This window comes from Dioscorea cayenensis, chromosome 18 (assembly GCF_009730915.1).
Source record: "Dioscorea cayenensis subsp. rotundata cultivar TDr96_F1 chromosome 18, TDr96_F1_v2_PseudoChromosome.rev07_lg8_w22 25.fasta, whole genome shotgun sequence".
Taxonomy (NCBI): Eukaryota; Viridiplantae; Streptophyta; class Magnoliopsida; order Dioscoreales; family Dioscoreaceae; genus Dioscorea; species Dioscorea cayenensis.
This window is the reverse complement of record NC_052488.1, coordinates 10,590,863-10,611,097: the sequence shown is the minus strand read 5'-3', so window position 1 is coordinate 10,611,097 and position 20,235 is coordinate 10,590,863.

The window sequence follows — 20,235 nt, the reverse complement described above, 5'->3', positions numbered from 1 at the left end:
CTTTCAGTGATTTTGGAGTCATACTTTGGATATTGTATTTATTGTTTTACCTTTGATTTTGTTTACACTATTTTTGTGCTATTGCAATATTGTGTGTGTGCAAAATTTCGGGACCTAAACTTTTTGCTTTCAGTTTGTTTTTGGATTACTTATCGGGATAGTGAGCTCATGGATTTACTTTAAATCCTTTTCAGATCAAGAGCAGTAGACCCAGGGATCTTAGAAAACTTCCAGTAGATGCCTTCTTTGGAATTATGTTCTGTGGCTTATGTATTTGCATTTGTTGTATTATTGTGTAAGAACCTCCTTGTAGGTCGTACTGTATTTCATTCGCCTTGCATTTGGGTTTGGTTGTAAACCTTCAGTTGTATTCTTATTTAGTATTTTTGTCAGTTATTTTCTACTCCTAGTCTGTGTTTAGGTTTTGAGGCCTTGCAGGTTCACTGGGCCCTGCCTTGTGGGTGTGCGGCCGTTTGTCAACGCACCAGGTTCGGGGCGTGACAATATATTGTAATTCTATTTATTGATTATAAATTATAAATTAATATTAATAAATATACACGATTTTGTGGTTTCTAATGAGAAAATAATAATAAATTATTAAATATTGTAAAAAAAAAATTAAACATTGTGACCCGATTGACCCGGCCGGGTCAACCGGTTCCCGGTTGAACCACCCGGATCACCGGGTTAACACCGGGTTTTTTAATACCCGGGTCAATGGGGTATACCCGGGCCGGCCACATAGCCGGTTCCCGGTTTTCCCGGTTGAACCGGCCGGGCCGGTCCCGGTCTGACAACCTTGGGTGTGAGTGAATGGAGAGAGAGAGAAAGAGTTGTTTTGTGGGGGTTTTTGAAAACCGGCTGTAATTTATTTAAAAAAATATTATAACACAGTATGGAGCCGGTTTTTAATAACCACCTCTATAAAAGTGCTTCTAAAACTGAGAATTGGTGTAGTGTATGTTAGAATTTCAATCCTTGCTTTTTCATTGTGGCTGCGTTAACAAAATACCAGGGATTCCTTTGTTGTTTTCCTACATTAATATTGAAGTAACCCTCTCATTTTCCTTATTCCAGATCATAAAAATTATCCATACTATATTATTCATTTCTCTAGATTGCAGACTGTTTGGGCTTGGCCTATTTATGGTTTATTCACGATTTTCTCAAAGAATATTTTGCTGTATTTTCTTTGAATGGTTTTGGTTTATATCAGATTTTGCCTCACTAGATAGACAAATGTGGTCAATATCTGCTGAAAGAACTAACAGAGTGGTGGCCAAAATATCTCTCCATTGTAGAGAATATTTCATGTGTGTTTGGTTACCTCAATCTAGTTATCAATGAGACCACATTACTGCCGAACCCTAAAGATGCTGGTTTAACTTATTTCTATTCATTGATAAGTGGAATACTCATGACTAATTTATCACCAATATTGCTGATGGCTTTGACTTTATTGTCCAATTCCAGACTTATTTTGGATATGTCTCGAGTTGCACTATACTTAATGTCTAATTCTGTTTTATTGACTTTCAGGTGCATAAAGAGATTCATCCTGGTGTCAAAGATGCTCTTTTTGCTATGGTGTGTGTGTTTTTAAATTTTAATTTCATTGCATGAGTGATGCTTATCCGGTGGAAACCTAACCTTTTGTTTCCTTTAGCTTGAAAAAGACAGGAAAGGGAAGAAGATCGAGGGTGCTTTGGTGGATAGCTCTATTAAATTTTGTGGGGATCTCAAATGTATGGATGTGAATAATTATTCACAGGATTTTTGGACATCACTAGTTAAACAAAGACAGGAATATCATTCCCGAATTGTTTCTACTCATATATTTACATTAGAGTTCCCAGAGTACATGAAAATGGTAGTCCTGACGATACTTATTTATGGACTTTGAAAATTAACCTTGCGGGCAGGTTCTTGATTGTGTACTTTTTTAGGCTGAGCAATATTTGAATGAGGAAGATGCTTGGGCTTCCGAGTATTTGGATGAATCTAATCCTTCATCACTGATGAAGGTATGTCCTTTATGGTTTTTGTTATAGAATTCATCATTACCTTATTGATTATTGTTACTGTAGTTTTTTTCTTCTTGACATTACAGGCTATATGGTGGTTTAAACATGGAGATGAACTCCTTCAAAAGTCCGGTTTCACCTCATTGCTCCAAGATGAAAGGGTCAGTGGAAATTCTCTCTTTTGCACCACTCGCACCGAACTATCATCTTATTTGAAGCTCACATACTTCATTTGATTATTGTATTATTTTTCTTTAGAAAGAAGACCTCAAAAGGATATTCAACATCTTTTGTCCTTGTTCAGCTGTCATAGACAAAATGACACTTCTGTTTAAACAAGTTTCACTGCATACTTTATTGATTAGAAGTCAAATAATATTACCCTATAGAACCGAAATCATTCCAATTAACATCATGGGGTATGACTTGTTTATTTGATGCAGTCTATCAATGAGATCATCGTTGAATGCAGCATTTGCCTTATCAGTTTAGAACCTTTATAGGCATATATTCAAATAAAATTTCTCCTTATATTCCATGTTTTGGTGAGTGGAGCTCTGATTGTTTTGTTTTAATGTCCAGGATAGTGAAGAGCTTACAGCTAAAATTAAAATGTACTCAAATTTAAAAGAGAAATGTTTCGATAACCACCCTGATTTCCACAAGGTCTGTTTGATTTCCATTCTTGTCTCTCATTGTTGTATACTAAGAAGTTATACATCTTCATTTTGGTATTTCCCCAGGTCTTGTATATAGCTTTTGCATTCCTTCACCAAAGTAGTGCTGAATCATCCATGGCTCCCGTGGTGGCACATCAACCTGCGAAGCAACCTATAAGTCAATTGCACTTTAATAATTATTAAATGAACTCTTTCATAAAGCGTTGAATGACTATCTATCGGGGATTAAAGCAAACAATGCTTTGTGGTGGTGGTGGATGGCTTAGGCTAGCAGGCCCAGATATATAAATCGCATCTCTAGCATCCCTATTTCAGTGTGAGATACTTCTGAGATACTGCCAGTTTTTATGATTATAGTGAAATTCTTCTATGTTTGTGGTTTCATTGTTTTTCAATCAATTTGATTTGAGTGTGATTGCCAGAGATTTGATCAATTTCTGTTATTTTTCTTATCATAAATCCCATTTCCTTGTGAAAATAGGTTTCCTGGTCCTAGTTAATGATGAGAAGAAAACAAATTTGACATTACCAAATACAAGAAGCAACAACATTACCAAATACAAGAAGCAGCAACCGACATCTTAGTGGTGCTGCGTACATTTTGTTCAGTTGGTATTTTTCTCTGGTTTAGATGTAAAGTTTCCATATTGATAGTGATTAGAGTTTTTAAACATTTGTCACTACAACAAAAATAGGATTTTTGTGACGTTTGACATATGTTGTAAAATAGTAAAAAATCATTTGAATAACTCTATACTGACTTTTGTAACAAATGTAGATTATAAGTCACAATTTCCACAGTCGGTATACTTTGTTGTCACAATTACAAGAAACTTCGGAACCTATATATTCCAACATTTATTGTGCTATTTTCCCAACATTTGTAAATAGTCTCAATATGGATTTTATCCCAATATTTGTATATGGCTTAAGCAACACTTTTTTTATTTTTTTACAACATTTGTAGATGTCGCCAATAGTTTTTATCACATTAACTTTGAAATATTGAATTATTTATAATTGTTGTTATAGAGGTTATATAATAACATTTGTTAAAGGTTTCTTAAAATTACTTAAATTGACTTTTCGTAAACATTGGTTTAATAAAATAGCAATTATATATATATGTATATATGAATACCAATTTAAGTCGATATTTGTAAATATTGGTAAAAGTTATTCATCTTATCTAATTTTAGAATTAAATGTCATTTATAAATGTTGGTATAAGAATATTGTATAATTTTCACAATATTAATTTAAACAATATTTATATATGATTTAATTAAATAAAATATGAGATATAATTTAAATTCTATAAAATTTATTTGCATAATTTAACAAAATATTAATAAAAATTATTCATAAAAAAATTTAAAAATCCCACGTAGCACTAAAACACTAATTAATATAATGTCAACATGATCTACAAATATTTAAAAAATAACTTTCAAACATTATAATAATGCTAAGGCTTGAATCCGTATAATTATCTTTAAATTTGTCATGATGATCTCTTATCTGCAAAATAAAATATACAAATACATTAGTATCTATCTAAATCAATTAATAAAGAAAAAGAGAAATAAGTAATACAATTTATAATTTTAAAAATTTAAAATTAATTAAAACAATGTCAACATGATCTACAAATCTTGAAAAATAATTTTCAAATATTATAATAAACCTAAGGTTTCAATCCGTAGAATTGGCTTTAAATTTATCATAGTGATCTCTTGTCTGTAAAATAAAATATACAAATACGTTGGTGTCTCTCTAAATCAATTAATTAAAAAAGAGATAAATAAATAATACAATTTATAATTTTAATAATTTAAAAATATAATACATGATATTATAAAAATTGTACTAGATCATTATCGCTAAAATGAAATTAAGTTGCTAATTGAGAATGAGTACTACTTGTAGCATCTTCCGCCTACAAAAATTTTTACATTTAGTAAAATAAAGGTAATATAATAATAAAAGTTATATTAAATATAAACATATATGATATATTAGAATCAATGATACAAATTTGAAATACAAATAAGAAAATAAAAAATAAAACCCTGTGGACCATATATAATTTGCATAAAAAAGAATACAAATAAGCTGTTTTTATATTGAAAGAGAATATATAATTTGTCTCAGTCTATATATGTGTGTGTCATAACCATAATAAGAACCTTTTAATAATTTAACTTGGAATAAAAGGATGAAATATAAAACTTGAACAAAGCTATGTGTGAGCCATAATTGTAACAAGAACACTATAAGAAATAAAAATTATATAAGAGGCAAATTGTAAAATTTCACCAAAACTATACGTGTGTCCCTTTAACTATAGCAAGAACCCTATAAAAAAAGGGACAAATTGTAAAACTTCAACAAAAATAGGATTAAATAAAAAAACTAAAAGGCAATTTCAAGGATTGAAGTCTCGCATCCATGTCATGACCACCCCATCATCACTGTCGGCAAGGAGAAAAACCAAAACATATTTTAATTTTCCAACAAAAAAGGATGTTTTGGAGATCTCATCCCAATTAAATTCAATCTTCTTCTTTTTTTTTAAAAAAAAAAATATTCTCAAACCATAAGATTAGATTAATTAAATTATCATACTTGTTTTCATAACAAAAACTAATTAAAAAATTAATCAAGTATCAGTCATTTACCAAAATGAATAACAAGTTAAATATTTAAATAACATTGGCACAAAAACAATGTTAAAAAATATTGTGAAATAAAGAAAATCGAGATACTTACTTTATCTCCGGACAAGAACTTTATTTTTTTCCTTTTGCACTATTAGAGGGGTTTTCTTGTCATATATATAGATCATGAATCTATAAGCCGTGTAGGTTTTGGCTCTCATAAAAAAACAATTGCCGCCTAATTTTTGGCACTCTTGAAAATTAAAATATTCATGCTTTTATTTTTCCTTTAATACTGCTTTTTTTCAATTTTAAATTAACGTTCATATTTTTTAAATATAGATATATACATATCCTAACTTAAAATGGTGTTTTCAAATATATCATAACAAATTGATGCAATTAAAGTCATATTAGATTTGACATTTGTTACATAGGTCATAACAAGCGTTTTAACAATAATACTGTACTGATGTTTCTTTCAATGTCTCTAAAATCATCAAAAATATCGCAAAATAAAAACCTTTTTTTTTACTATAAGTATAAATGGCATTATAAATATAGGAATAAATAAAAGCATACTAATATTTATTACAATTATCGCTTAAAAGTCATTTGAATGGTTTGCAGTGACATTTGCCAAAAAATGTTACTTAAAAAATGTCACAATAACTGTTTTTTGGTTGTAGTGTATGGGTATATTGAAGAACTTTACTCTGTTCTTTTTAATGTTGTTGCCATGAAATTCACTGACTAGTACTTCTGTTTAATTCTACATGTGCATGTGGTGATGATTGATGTGGTGAATTAAGTTCTATTTTACTAATTATTGGACTACTTTAATTTTTCGTAAATTAATTCTAGATCCTTCATTTTCTAGTTTGTTCAATATATATATTTAAGAGAAAAACCCCATCATCGACAAACATAATCATTTTATCATTAAGATAATAACTATTTCCTTTTCAAATGAAATGTTGGGATCAACTTTATTTCACAAGAATCACAATATAAATGGGTGGTAAAGAAATTTTTTTCATAGAATATTTATCGATGGAAAACAAAAAAAAATAGTTGTTTGATTAGCTTTATTTTTTGGCTAGAAAATCAAGAATTTTCTTTGAAAGATTCTTATTTTATTGTTTTATTGCTCTTATTATCCATGGAAAATGTAACATTTTTCATGAAAAAAAATCTCATTTGTTGTTTAATTGAATCAATTTTCCCCGGAAAAAACATTACATTTTCCATGGAAATTTTTTTATATTCTCCAAGGAAATTACTTTTTTTTTTTAATTTTCTTCATATATTAATTTAGTTTAGTTTGTAAAAATCAAATTAAATAATAAATTTTTACAAAAATTCTACTAAAAATATAATTTCATACATTATATAACTTAATTTGTAAAAATCAAAAACTAAAACATAGATTGTTTTTAAAATATACTCAAATATCAATAGATCGGATAATAATTTTTATACATATTTTTAAAAATATTATATTTAGATTATCGGTATTAATTTGTTAAAAAAATTGATTTTGTTAGATAAAAATAAAAAATCCCAAAGAGGCATAGAGATTTTTTAAAAATTAAAAATAAAACCAAAAGAAAGACGAGAAAAATAAAAACTGAGAGAGATAAATATATGAAAAGAGAGATATGTAATTTATAAAAAAAATTCATTTTTTTAAATAAAAATAAAAACTCTAAAAAATTTGATATATTTTTAAAAATTAAAATAAAAAAACTAAAAGAGGGGAGGAAAAAAAAACCTAGATATATATATAGAGAGAGATCCCGTGAAAAGTGGAATGGGTCAATGGCCACAGGGGGGTTGTTGCCCCCCACTCCCTCCGCCCTGCCAGTGCCTTTGTTCTCAAACTTGTTGTACTAATTTGATTATTTTAATAAATAAACATCCAATATTATATTATACGAGAAAAGAAGCTAGCGGATCAGATCAATTATGCTTAATTAATGAATACAGTTGTTAATGAGTTACTACTCCTTAGTAATCGAATTATCAGAGTATTTATTTATTTATTTCATAATATTTGTTACGACTTCCATCTGCAACAAAGTTTTTTCAAATTGCTCTTGAATTTATTTTTTCAAATAGCCAGCTCATTTTTCTATAGAAAAGTTTTATTTGGGTTGGGAGAGGAAAACTTTTCCACAAAATTGAGGAAAAAGTGATCATGTTACTAGCTTTGTGGAAAAGTTTTCCATGAAAATTTTTTGCAATCAAATAGCCCATTTGATTGGAAAACCCATGATGGAAAAATTTTCCATGAAACAAATGGCCAATCAAACATAGCCCAGTTTTTATTTGCCCATATCATTATCTTTCATTTGTATAATAAGTTGGATTTTTAAATGCTCATATCCTTCCTAAAGGTCAAAGATTTATCTTTCTAGAGGAGCAAATTTGTATAGTAAAATTATACTAAAAACTGTAGTTTGACGTTGGTGGAATTAAAAATATTAATGTTAGTTTAAATTTAAGTCGAATTTGAATTAAATTTATTATAATTTAAAATTAAACAGATTTAAATAAGTCCATATCATTATCACTTGAATCCTAAATTAATTATAATAAGCATGTTGTAAAATGATCTAATGTGTTAGAAATGATTATATACAGTTTTCGGATTTACTCATCAATACCTAGCTTCATCGATGGGAGAGAATGTAGATTAGAAGAGCCTTGTAGATCTCAATCTATTTTTTGTTTGCTATGATTAGAGATAAAGAGATCTTGCATCTGCTGTTAATTAATTATTTGATTAATACGACTGTTTGTATAAACTTTGAATAAAAAATAATTAATAAAAAAAGTCAATTAAACAAAAGAAAAAAAGAATCAAATAAAAAGATATAGGAGGGCCAAAATAAAATAATAATCATAATATTAATAATAATAATAATAATAATAATAATAATAATAAAGTGGCATGCCACCAATTGTCACATGGGGAAATATCAAATAAAAGAGAATATGTGATTTTTGTATATAAATAAAAAAATTGAAATACAAAATTCAAAATTAAAAAAAATGTAAAATTTAAGAAAAATTTGAATTGAAATTTTGAAAACAAAACCTCCCATCATACGGGAGTTGGCAATATTGTGGAACAGAGAAAAAAATATATGGAAAAAAATATAGAACAGAGAGCTTGGAGGGAAAAAAAGAGAAGAAGAAGAAGGCTCAGAAAAGTGAAAGGAGGAAGTTAGGAACGAAAAAGAGAGAGAGAGAGGGTTTATGGAAGAAGGAAAAAAAAAGAGGGAAAGAGAACTAAGAAGGAGAATAAAGAGGGAGAAACAGAGAGAGGTGAAGAGACGCAGAGAAAGACTAAACAAGATCAAAAGAGAGAGATCGAGTTTATTGATAAAGCACACGGTGGAGGAGACGAGAAGCAGCTGATTAGTCTTGAGCAAAAAAAAAATTTAGAAAGAGAGGAGGTACAATTTTCTCTATGCGATATAGCAAGATGTTTATTGCATGGTTTTATAAAACTTGAAGTATGTATGGATGATCTTCATGGGTTATAAGTGCAACCTTGAGTAGGTCTCGTTCTTTCATTTTTTTTTTTAATTAATCCATGCCATGCCATGCATTGGTTTATGAAACATTGTTAGCGTGAATGCATGAAAGATCCTTGCCCATGTCTCATATAGCCATCATCCGAATTTGAAATGAACTATGAATCTTTGGGACCTGTTTCTTTCATTTACATTCAATCAATGCCATTGTTCAATCCCTCATTAGCATGCATGCCATGCCATGGTTTGCTCTCTGATTCATACACAATACAATCTATTGTGCTTTGTACAGTGTTTGCACATTTTATTTCTCTTTCCTACGTGCATACAGATGCCTTTATCCTTTCTCTCTTTACTTGATTTGCATTAGCAAAACCTAAACCTAACTTTACACAACTCATCCATGTTGAGATCTTTTTGGATAAGTCCTTTTATTTAGTGCCATTCACCCACCATTATTCCGTTCAATGCCTAAGTAAAAAATATCTAAATATTGATGTCATTGTTAAAAAAAAAGAGACATGATTCAAATAAATTTGTGTTATTGGCAATGGTAGTACCACTAGTTTCTTTCATGTATGGGAAATAATAAAAAATGATGGGGTATAGTGATAACAAAGTCTATTTTCTTTTCCCAATTAGTGGTCATTTACATAGCCTATAGGTGCACCCTAGGATCTTCGAGTCCCATGTATGACAATCATAGATTTATTGGCAGAATATGCAATTGAATGTTTAGAAAAGAATATAAGAAGGAAAGAATATATATAAAGTTTGAGGGCTGAAATGAAAACAAAAGAAAAAAGAAAAAAAAAACATACGAAATCCGAGTTAATTTTCAGAAGTTATCAAAGATGGATTTGTTTGCAGAAAAATAAAAAAAAAAAAAGGAGAAATATGAAAAAGTGAAGTTTTGAAAGATCTGATTGAATAAATCTTGAACTTTAGTAAACAAAAGAAAAAAAAAGTCAGGGGTTGATGTGAAAAAATGACATGGGATGCTATGATATAAAATCAGGAGAAAATAATAACTTGATGTGTGGGGGTATTTTTGTAATTTTCACATGACCTCCTCTTGGAAAAATTTTATGAATATTTCTTTAAAACTTACCTTGAGGATTTTGACACTCTTTGGGGTAGAGAGAAAAAATTATAAGATTTCTCCAAACCAACCTTAAGCCTTTTGACACTCTTTGGGGTAGAGAGAAAAAATTATAAGATTTCTCCAAACCAACCTTAAGCCTTTTGACACTCTTGGGGTAGAAAGAAAAATTTTAAAATTTCTGCAAAATCCACCTTAAGGTATTGACACTCTTGGGGGTAGAGAGAAAAATTATAAAATTTCTCCAAACCAATCTTGAGGTCTTGACACTCTTGGGGGTAGAGAGAAAAATTATAATATTTCTCCAAACCAACCTTGAGGTCTTAATACTCTTGGGGTAGAGAGAAAAATTATAAAATTTCTCTAAAACCCACCTTAAGGCATTGACACTCTTGGGGGTAGAGAGAAAAAATTATAAAATTTCTCCAAAACCCACCTTGAGGTCTTGACACTCTTTATGGTAGAGAGAAAAAAAATAATTTTGAACACACTTTGATGTCTTTTGACACTTACTGGAGTGAAAGGAAGAGTAATAAAAAATTAAAAAATTATGACAATCTCACTTTGAACTCACTTTGAGGTTGTTTGACAATCACTGGAGTGAAAGGAAGAGCAAATGAAAAAATGTTATAAAACTCTCTCTTTGAGCTCACTTTGAGGTCTTTTCACACTCATTGGAGTAAAAGGAAGAGTAAATAAAAAAAAAAATGAAAATCTCTCTTTGAATTCACTTTGAGGTCGGTTAACACTCATTAGAGTGAAGAGAAGAGTAAATATAAAAATTTATGAAAATCTCTCTTTCAACTCACTTTGAGGTCTTTTGACACTCATTGGAGTGCAAGGAAAAGTAAATTAATAATTTATGAAAATTTCTCTTTGAACTCACCTTGAGGTCTATTGACACTCATTGGAGTCAAAACGGAAAAAGTGTTTAAAAATTCTCTTGAAATCCCTTGTGAGGTCTCATTCACAATGATGAATTGGAGAATTAAATTGATGACTTAGTTAATGGAAATCAAGCCCATAATTACAGCTTGATATCCATTTTAAATGCAAGTCAAAATTGTCAAGTTAATGACACAATCATGTTGAAGGCCACAACTTGAAGATTTGATGGTCAAGATTCAAAACATCGAAGAGTCAAGATCAAAACACCTTATATAAATAACAAATACAACTTTGAAGTCTTAAAACACAAAAAAGTCAAAGACCTAAGAAGTTTCATAAGTCACAGGCCTGAAGATTTCACAAGTACAAAACATTGGAGTCTTCAGCAATAAAAAACAAATATGATCAAGTAGGCAACTCACAAATATAGAGCTGGTGCAGCTTGAGAGTTGTGTGATGTGTTCAATATACAAACACACATAAAAAAAATAAAAGAAGGCCACAATCACCGAGCTAAAAGAGTCTTCCAAAATACTTTTAGCAAAGGAGTCAAGAGCGTTAGCCAAGTCATGCAAAAAATAAATAAATAAATAAATAGTTTGAAGAGCATGATAAAAAAAAATAGTTCTCTTAATAATTTTGTATTCTCGCTCATGATTATATACTCATATACTCTTTGAAATTAATAGAAAACATTAATTTTATGTTTGTTCAGTCATTTTTCATTCACACTTGTTTTTTAATCGGAGGTTCCTATGACATTGTCTGGGGTAATTAATATTAGGGCTTGCCCCTAATAGAAGTCATGAACCTGCAATCATCTGAAATATAAAAATAATTAAAATTTGATTTATGATCCATGATTTTTAACCGGTCAACCCTAATTAAAGGCCGGGTAATAAGAAAGGAGCCCACAATGACATATATATTAGATATCATTCTCTGCTTTTTATGATATGACATATTTATATGCTTGGATATTATATGTCATACTTGACTATTTCTAATAGATGGTATCATATTTTTAGAGTAATGTTTTTGAGTGGGTATCATATTGGGGTCATACTACATTTTGAGCATCAAACTTCAATTTTAATCATTTTGATCACTCAATTTAATTTGTGTTTACCGAGAGGGTACCAAAAGGATTTCAAGGAGAATTTGATGACATATACACTGGATCTGGATTTATCACATCAACACCAGTTTGCCCAGTTACCTACATACACGGACATACAACGTCATAAAAAAATTCACATAGACACTATTATTGACTAGTTCTTCGACATGTGCTATGTCAATTAGGGTGGCCACGTGATTCATTTCGGTTACTTGTCATGTCCACGTATATAGATGACGAGGCAAATTGGTGTTGACTTGGCAAATGTGGCATTTATGTCATCAAATTCTCTCAAGAATTTATTTGGTATTCTCCCAATGAACATAAATTAAAATTAAGTGACCAAAATGATATAAATTGAATTTAGATGCTCAAAATGAAAAATGACCACAGTATAGTATGCACGCATGATATTAATCCCATATATTTATCAATACCTATGCCTAGCATGATTGATGATGATTATATATATATATATATAATTGTCTTTGTTCATCTAATTTTACTTATAGCTTTTTGTAATTGCTTGATATTTGCTATTTATGATTAATAAGTCTATATGTTAGATATAAACTTGTCATTATATTTGATATAATTTTACAAATAATATAATTGATTTAATTTTACAAATAACCTTGTATAATGGAAAAGCATAGGTTTAGGATTTATATATTGAATACAAACTAGATATAGTTTTTAGTGAGTTTTGAAAATAACTTATGCCATGCATTGGAGGGCTTGAATAAGTAATTGTTACGCCCAGATCAGAACAACGAATGCCCGCGGTCCACAAGTTGGACCCATATTCATGTTTTGTTTATTGTGATTTAAGCCTACTATTATCAATGTTTAATCAAAACTCTCTAATATTATTTTTATTTTTTTTTTTGCAAATAATCCCCTTTGTCACTATTGTAATTGACACCAAGAAAGTATTATGATAATTTTTAAATTTTATTTTTATGTTAATTTATATATTATAATTATTTTAAATATCAAAAATTTCCTTTATACATAAAATACATATGAAAAAAATAAAATTTGTATTTTAATTATGTTTCTTTTATTAATCATTTAAAATATACTAATAATGAAAATATTTTGAATGTGTTATTCACAATATAATTATATTTTTACAAGGAATATAGGGATATTCATTCTCATTATCGTATCAAAGTCCCCACTTATCAATTAATCATTTTATAGAATGTTCCTGTGACATATCATAAGCGGAATAGCTGCCGTGGTATTTATGTTAATCATTTTTAAGGGGAATTTTCTCTTTTGCACCACTTGCACACAACTATCTTCTTATTTGATGATAGCAGACTTCATTTGATTATTGTATTACATGTTTATATGGGGAAGACCTCAAAAGGATATTCAATATCTTTCATCCTTATTCTGCTGGCTCAAACAAAATCACATTGTTGTTTAAACATGTAGTGACTTTATTGATTAGAAGTCACTACATGTAGTATCAGAGCCAAATCATGTCCTATTATTCTTCTTCAACGTCAAATAGTACATCTACTTCTACATTCATTACTCCTCTTTTATCAAATATTCTTTCCTGCCCTTCAACCCCTACTTCTGTAAATCAAATTTTCTCTAGTAAACACACTTCTAAAAACTATATTTCATGGACACTTCAGTTCACTCTTTTGTTAAATTTTTGTAATATTTATTGCATTATCAATGGCATCCAATCAGTTCACCAAAAGAAATTCTCAATCCTTTAACACATTAAGTTGAAACCAATCATACATATATAACTTGGTTTCATAAGGATTAAATCTTGTTTTCTTGGTTGTTGTCTTATATTACTAAAGAAATATATCCACGTCTCATTGGTCTAAATCCTCATCAATCATTAAAATGCTTTACCCTCTGCATATGGAGTGGGTAGTCATTTACAAAGAGAGCCTAGCTTATGTTATTCAATGAATTACATCACCAATTGGTGGCTTATAAACTGTTTCTCTAGGGCAATGACATGGGAATAGAGGCAGTCATGGATTCTTCTCTTCTTCTTAAGGAAATTTTTCTAATCATCAATCTTCTATTGCTTGTCAAATACGCGGCTGTCATAATCATACAGCCTTTGATTGCAGATGCAGATTTGATGGGAACTTTGTTCCGAGGAAAAATCAATCCTTAAATGCAAAGAATTTTATTGGATCTAATCCATAAGAAATTCTATCCATCCTGTCATCTCCGACTAACAATAATACTACATCTAATTCTATGCTTGATCAGTCTTTTACTTGGTTTTCCGGATACTGGGGCAAGTCATCATGTCACTCCTAACTTAGTTTCCCTTCATATCTCAAATGAGAATAAGGTAAGGACAAATTAATAGCTGGTGATGGTATACTATTGTTGCATATTTCTCATATTGGTTCTTGTTTCATGAAAACTTCTACCAAGTCACTTCTATTAGCCAATATATTGCATGTTCCACAAATCACTAAACATTTATTATCAATTCAAAAATTATGTCGAGATAATAACTGTTTTTATTTTTAGTTTCATCATGATTATTGTCTTGTGAAAGATCAGATTGCCAAGAAAACAATGTTGCACATAAAAAATGAGTTAGGACTTCACAAACTATGTGGCGCACTTTAACAAGATAATAATCTGAGTATTGTTGTTTTTTTTTTTTGGCGAATTTGGAAGATTGGCTTGCTCATCTTGGACATTCTAATTATCAAATGGTTCATCGTTTGGTTAGTCAATTTCAACTATCTTGTTTTCCAATAAAATAAATTCCAATAAATGTTCTTCTTGTTGTTTAGGAAAGTTACATAAACTTCCTTTGTCCTTAACCCATCATAGGAGTTTAGGTCCTTTGGAACTAATTCACTCTAATGTCCGGGCACCAGCCCCTATGTGTTTTTCCTCTAGCCATAAATATTTTATAATTTTCATTCAAGATTATTCTTTATTTACCTGATACTTTCCAATAAAATGTAAGAGTGATGTTTTAAAATTTTTTCAACAATTTCAGGTTATGGTTGAAAAGTAATTTGATTGCTTAATTAAACAATTTCAGTCTGATTGGGGTGGGGAGTTTAGACCACTACATAAATATTTTCAAGCCAATGGTATTGTTCAACGAATTATGTGTCCTCGTACTCATGAATAAAATGGCACCATTGAATGGACAATTCAAAATATTTTTGATATTGTTGGGTTTCAGTCCATTTGGGCTAGATGAAATAAAACTTGGGCTTTGGTCCAAGTTAAAATGAAAAAGAAAAAAAATAGAAGCTATGTCAATAATGTGAAAGGCAAGGGGCACAATGGTAAATTCAGAGAACGGTTATTTTGTAACCATCTTTGTGTTAAAGATGATGATGTATGTGTATGTTGATAGTATCTCTCATTAATTATCCATGTCATTCCTCCTGTAAACCTCTAGTTAGCTAGAGAAAAACCCTTGTAACTCCATTGCTAACATAGTGTATGCATCTTTAAGAGGCTCTAAGGAGTCTTGTGGTTTTTCCCTCGATTCATAGGGTTTCCACACTAAATTAGTGTCTTGTATGGTTTGTATGTATTCATCATCGTCTTTGTAGTCTTTATCTACTTCAATGTCACAAAGAGGGGTTGTATAAGCACGCTTGAGGGTTGTGTTTGACCCATGATGCATATGGGCGTCATAGGGAGCATATGAAGGCCTTATGGAGGCCATATAAGCAATTTAAAAACTTTTGCCTATGTCATACGGGGTCCATATAGCCCGTGTATAGGCCGTATAGATTATTTTGAGAATTTGCACTAAATCATACGGCCAGCATCCCGCATGTATAGAGGCCGTATGCAAAAAAAGTAAATTAGTTCAGTAATCGGAATAGTGAATTTGCTACAGTAGCTTCAACAAAAAAATTTCACTGTTTCAACGCGAGTAACCCTAACAAGTGTATCCAGAGTATCAGGTTGATAGAAGTATTTCTTATGATCTAAATGGAAGGGAAAAATGCATGTGGGATGATCAAACTAAATCCTTCTAATTATGTAATTTGGAAGAGAAGAATGCAAGACTTGTTGATTATGTAAGACCTGTATCTCCCTGGGAAAGACAAAGCCAGGGAAGATGGGTGATGATGAATGGGAAATACTGCATTAGAAAGCATTTGTTACAATCAAGCAATGGGTTGATGCAAGTATCTTCGACCACATTTCTGAAGATATAAAGGCTAATGAGCTATGGAATAAGCTAGCAACCATGGATGAGAAGAATATCTTCATAAATAATGCAACAACCACCAGAAGGTTGGTAAATTTGAAGTACATAGATGGAAGGAGTATGACTGAGCGTACTAGTTGACTTTCAGGGCTTGGTGCACCAATTGACCTCTATGAAGATGACTTCTGAAGATGAGTTGCAAGCATTGCTATTTTTAATCTCTCTAATAGATAGTTGGAAACACTGGTAGTATCTATAAGTACTTCAACCCCTGGAGGAACATTAACAATGGAGATGGTTAAAGAAAGTTTGTTGAGTGAAGAAGCCAGAAGAAAAGATAAAGATGAACCTTCTTCAAAAGCACTCATATCAAAAACTCATGAACAACGTAGAATAAGTGCAAGTATACCTCCACAAGGTTATGTGGATGGAGAAACATCTAGAGGAAGGCCAAGAAGCAAGAGAAACATCAAGTGTTTTTATTCCAATAAAGTGGGTTATATGAAGAAAGGGTGCAGATTCCTGAGGAGAGAATAGTGTGGAGGAAGTGAAGGAGAGAAATAGACAAATACAATAGCCACAAAGGGTGACATTTGTGTTATCTATGATGATTGTTGTATCAGTCTTGTCAGCTAAGAAAGTGACTGGGTGCTTGACACACCCCTTGCTTGTGACCCCCAAGTACACAGGTTTGTCGAAGTAATAAATCCTAGGTGAGTGGGGTATCGTATCCACATGGAATAAGGAATAGAAACACCAAAATTGCTACTTAACTAAGTGGAGATGGAACAATCATGGTATGGATAAAGATTGATGTAAACAAACTAAAGAAAGTAAGAAAGAGAGGCACAAATAAATGAGAGGAAAGGCAATTGATAAAAGTGGGGTACTCGGATATTGTTCCTCCTAGGATTATTGCTTCAAGTGCAAAACCAACTATTATGCTTTCTAACTAATGCTTAATGAGTCATGGACATCCTTAAATACACGGTCCCAAACCTAAGGTCAACCGTAACTAACTTTACACAATGCCCTAGCGGAGTAATCAACCAGTCTCAACACCTCACACTATGTAAAGTTGTAAGAAGCTGTAGGGATTCCAAGTGATAAACCCTATTCCTGTATGTAGATCTAACCCTTTGGTCCAGGCGAAAGACCCCTAGTCACAATTAAGCCCCAAGTGTTAAAGTCACTACAACGCTTTACTCTGTTGCTCACGCAACTAAGCCCTAGCAGAGTTCATCCCTTAACCCTTCACTCTATTATGACCGCAAAGAACTCTTGGAACGTGGAGGTAGGATAAATTACATCAGAGGGGAAAGGGGACGCTCTGCTACCTCTCGACTCATCCTCTCGACCCTCTCCAAACTTGCTTTGTCTAACCCTTATGGTGTGTCACTCACTCAAAAGGATTACCAATGTAGACTCTCAACCCTAGTGTCACTCTAAGGGAGAAATCACTCAACAAGAATTGAAGATTGGAACTCAATTAAAGACATCAATTAAGGAAAGCATAATAAAAGGTTAATGAAACAAATACATCCCAAGGTTCACAAATCCAAGTACCCATTAGGGGTTTAGCTCTCCATGGAGCAAGATACAATCAATGATGGAATCGAAAGTAAAAACAAGCAATCCATAGTAAAACCCCCTCGGTATTCGTGTCGATTGTCTTGTGGAGTAGCCTCGTCTTCTCCAAAGGTCCCCTTGTCAAGCCTAGGGCAGACCTCGCCGGATCGGTGCCGACGAAAGCTCCCCCAATAACTATCTTCCAAGAGAAACACGATGTTCAAGCCATAGAATCACTCCAAAAGAGTTGCCAAAGCATCTCTAAACCCTATCTGTCGGCCTCTCAAATGTTAGAGAAAAGATGGGAAAAAAGATGAAGGATCTCCCCTAAAATCGGGGCTGTTCGCGGCTTTATATAGGCTGGAATTGGGAATCCACACGGGTGTGTGGATTTCTGAAAATCTCATTTTCTGTAGGCTATAAATAGTAACTACTACAGTAAATTACTACAGTGATTTGCTATAGTAACCTTCTATAGTACTCCGCCAAAATACTCCAGAATCCATACTTTTGATCAAGGCAACATAAACGGGCACACGTCTTTGCCGTAGATCACGCTGCTTCTTCAATAAAGGGTCTCATTAGTGAAGATCTTGCTATCATTGCACAAGTCGGGATACACAAATGTGACTGCCTTTGTGCCCCTCCAAACCATTGTAATTGCTTGAGCGCATGGAGGTTGGCACACATTCACATATATTCAATCACAACTTGTGTCTTCACATTTGTTCACTCCAAGACTTCATCAACAAAGTACAATCACAATCCACTTTAGCTTCTTTCTTTCATATTTGGCTTCACAACCCTTCATGCACAAAAGTTCACAAATACACATCCATTAGTGCTAAAACCTGATAAAAGTAATGCTCATAGTAAGAATAAATACTTCATATTACTAATACACAAGCATTTATCAAACTCCCCCACACTTACCATTTTGCTTGTCCTCAAGCAAAAATAAAACATTGAAGCATAGAAGAAAAAAATATTGAAAGTGCTCGGAATTAGGTTCATCAAAGCATGCAAGGGAAGCATTCTACAAGTAAGGGAAATTTCAACACTAAATACGAAAAATCATTGCTCTAGCTAAAAACTCGAATTAAAAAGGACAAAAAACCCGAAATCGTGTAAGTGTGTGAACTCACTCAAATCAACCCAAAGTATACTCCTCAAAGTTCTAAGCATAAGGGACTTTTTTATATAAAAAAAGAGTAAAGAGGTGGTAGTAGCTTCACACATCCTCTAAGGTAGCCCTTTCCAAAGCGGCCGCTAAGGTGGTTATCACCCTTTCGAGGTGGTAGCTCTTTCTATAGGAGTAGTAGCTTTCATTCATCCTATGAGATATCTCTTTCTCTTATTAGGGCATAACTAGTATCTAATTTATGAGAGTATATTCATACTTCATAGGTGGTAGCTCTTTCCACCCCCCAATGCATAACTAAAACAAGAATTTTTTTTTTTGCAAATAACACAATAAACAAAACTAATTAGTCCCTTAAACATCGAACTTGAGTTTCCAAGAGAGTTTAATGAGCGAGTAGTGCAACAAGTGTCAATCGGGCAAAAATTCCTAAATATCCAAGTAAAAACTAGAGCATGAAAACATTCAATGTTAGAAATTCTCCTAAAGTCAAGAATACAATCATTACAACTAAGGTGAACCATCATTGGCTACATGAGCATGTATGTCAATCAAAACTTATGTAAAAGACATGTGCACAGTGAACTCCCCACCACACTTAAGATGTACATTGCCCTCAATGTACACATGCAAGCATAATAATAGTATAGCAAATCAAAACACATGTGGGAATGGGCAATTGAAACAATACTCCCCTAACTCCTAGTGGTGCGTTTGATGGAGCTAAATCCTTAGGAGTGGAGTTCAAACGGGTTATGAAGCACACACGGGCAAGTGTAAAACACCATATCCACATTCTTCGTATTACTAATACACAAGCACTTATCAGTGCTTGACTCAAGAGCGTCATTCCATGTTACTCCTGATGATGAGCTCTTTACTTCTTACTTTAGTGGTGACTTTGGGAATGTGAAAATGGGGAACAATGCTACATCTAAGATTGTGGATATTGGAGATGTTTGGTTAGAGACAAACCTTGGGTGCAACTTTCTACTCAAAAATGTTTGCCATGTTCCAAACATGAGACTAAACCTAATATCCACAAGAAAGCTTGATAATGAAGGGATTATCAATTGGTTTGGTGAAAGCAAGTGTAAGATCACCTAAGGCTCTCTAGTGGTTGGTAGAGGAAGGAATACGGACACACTCTATGTTTTGCAAGTAAGGCTTCACAAAGGAGAGGTGAACACAGTTAAGAAGGGTGCATATATTGATCTATGGCACAAAAGGCTTGGCCACATATGTGAGAAAGAACTATATCTTCTTGCTAGGAACCAATATCTACCCAACTTGAAAGATATGACTCTC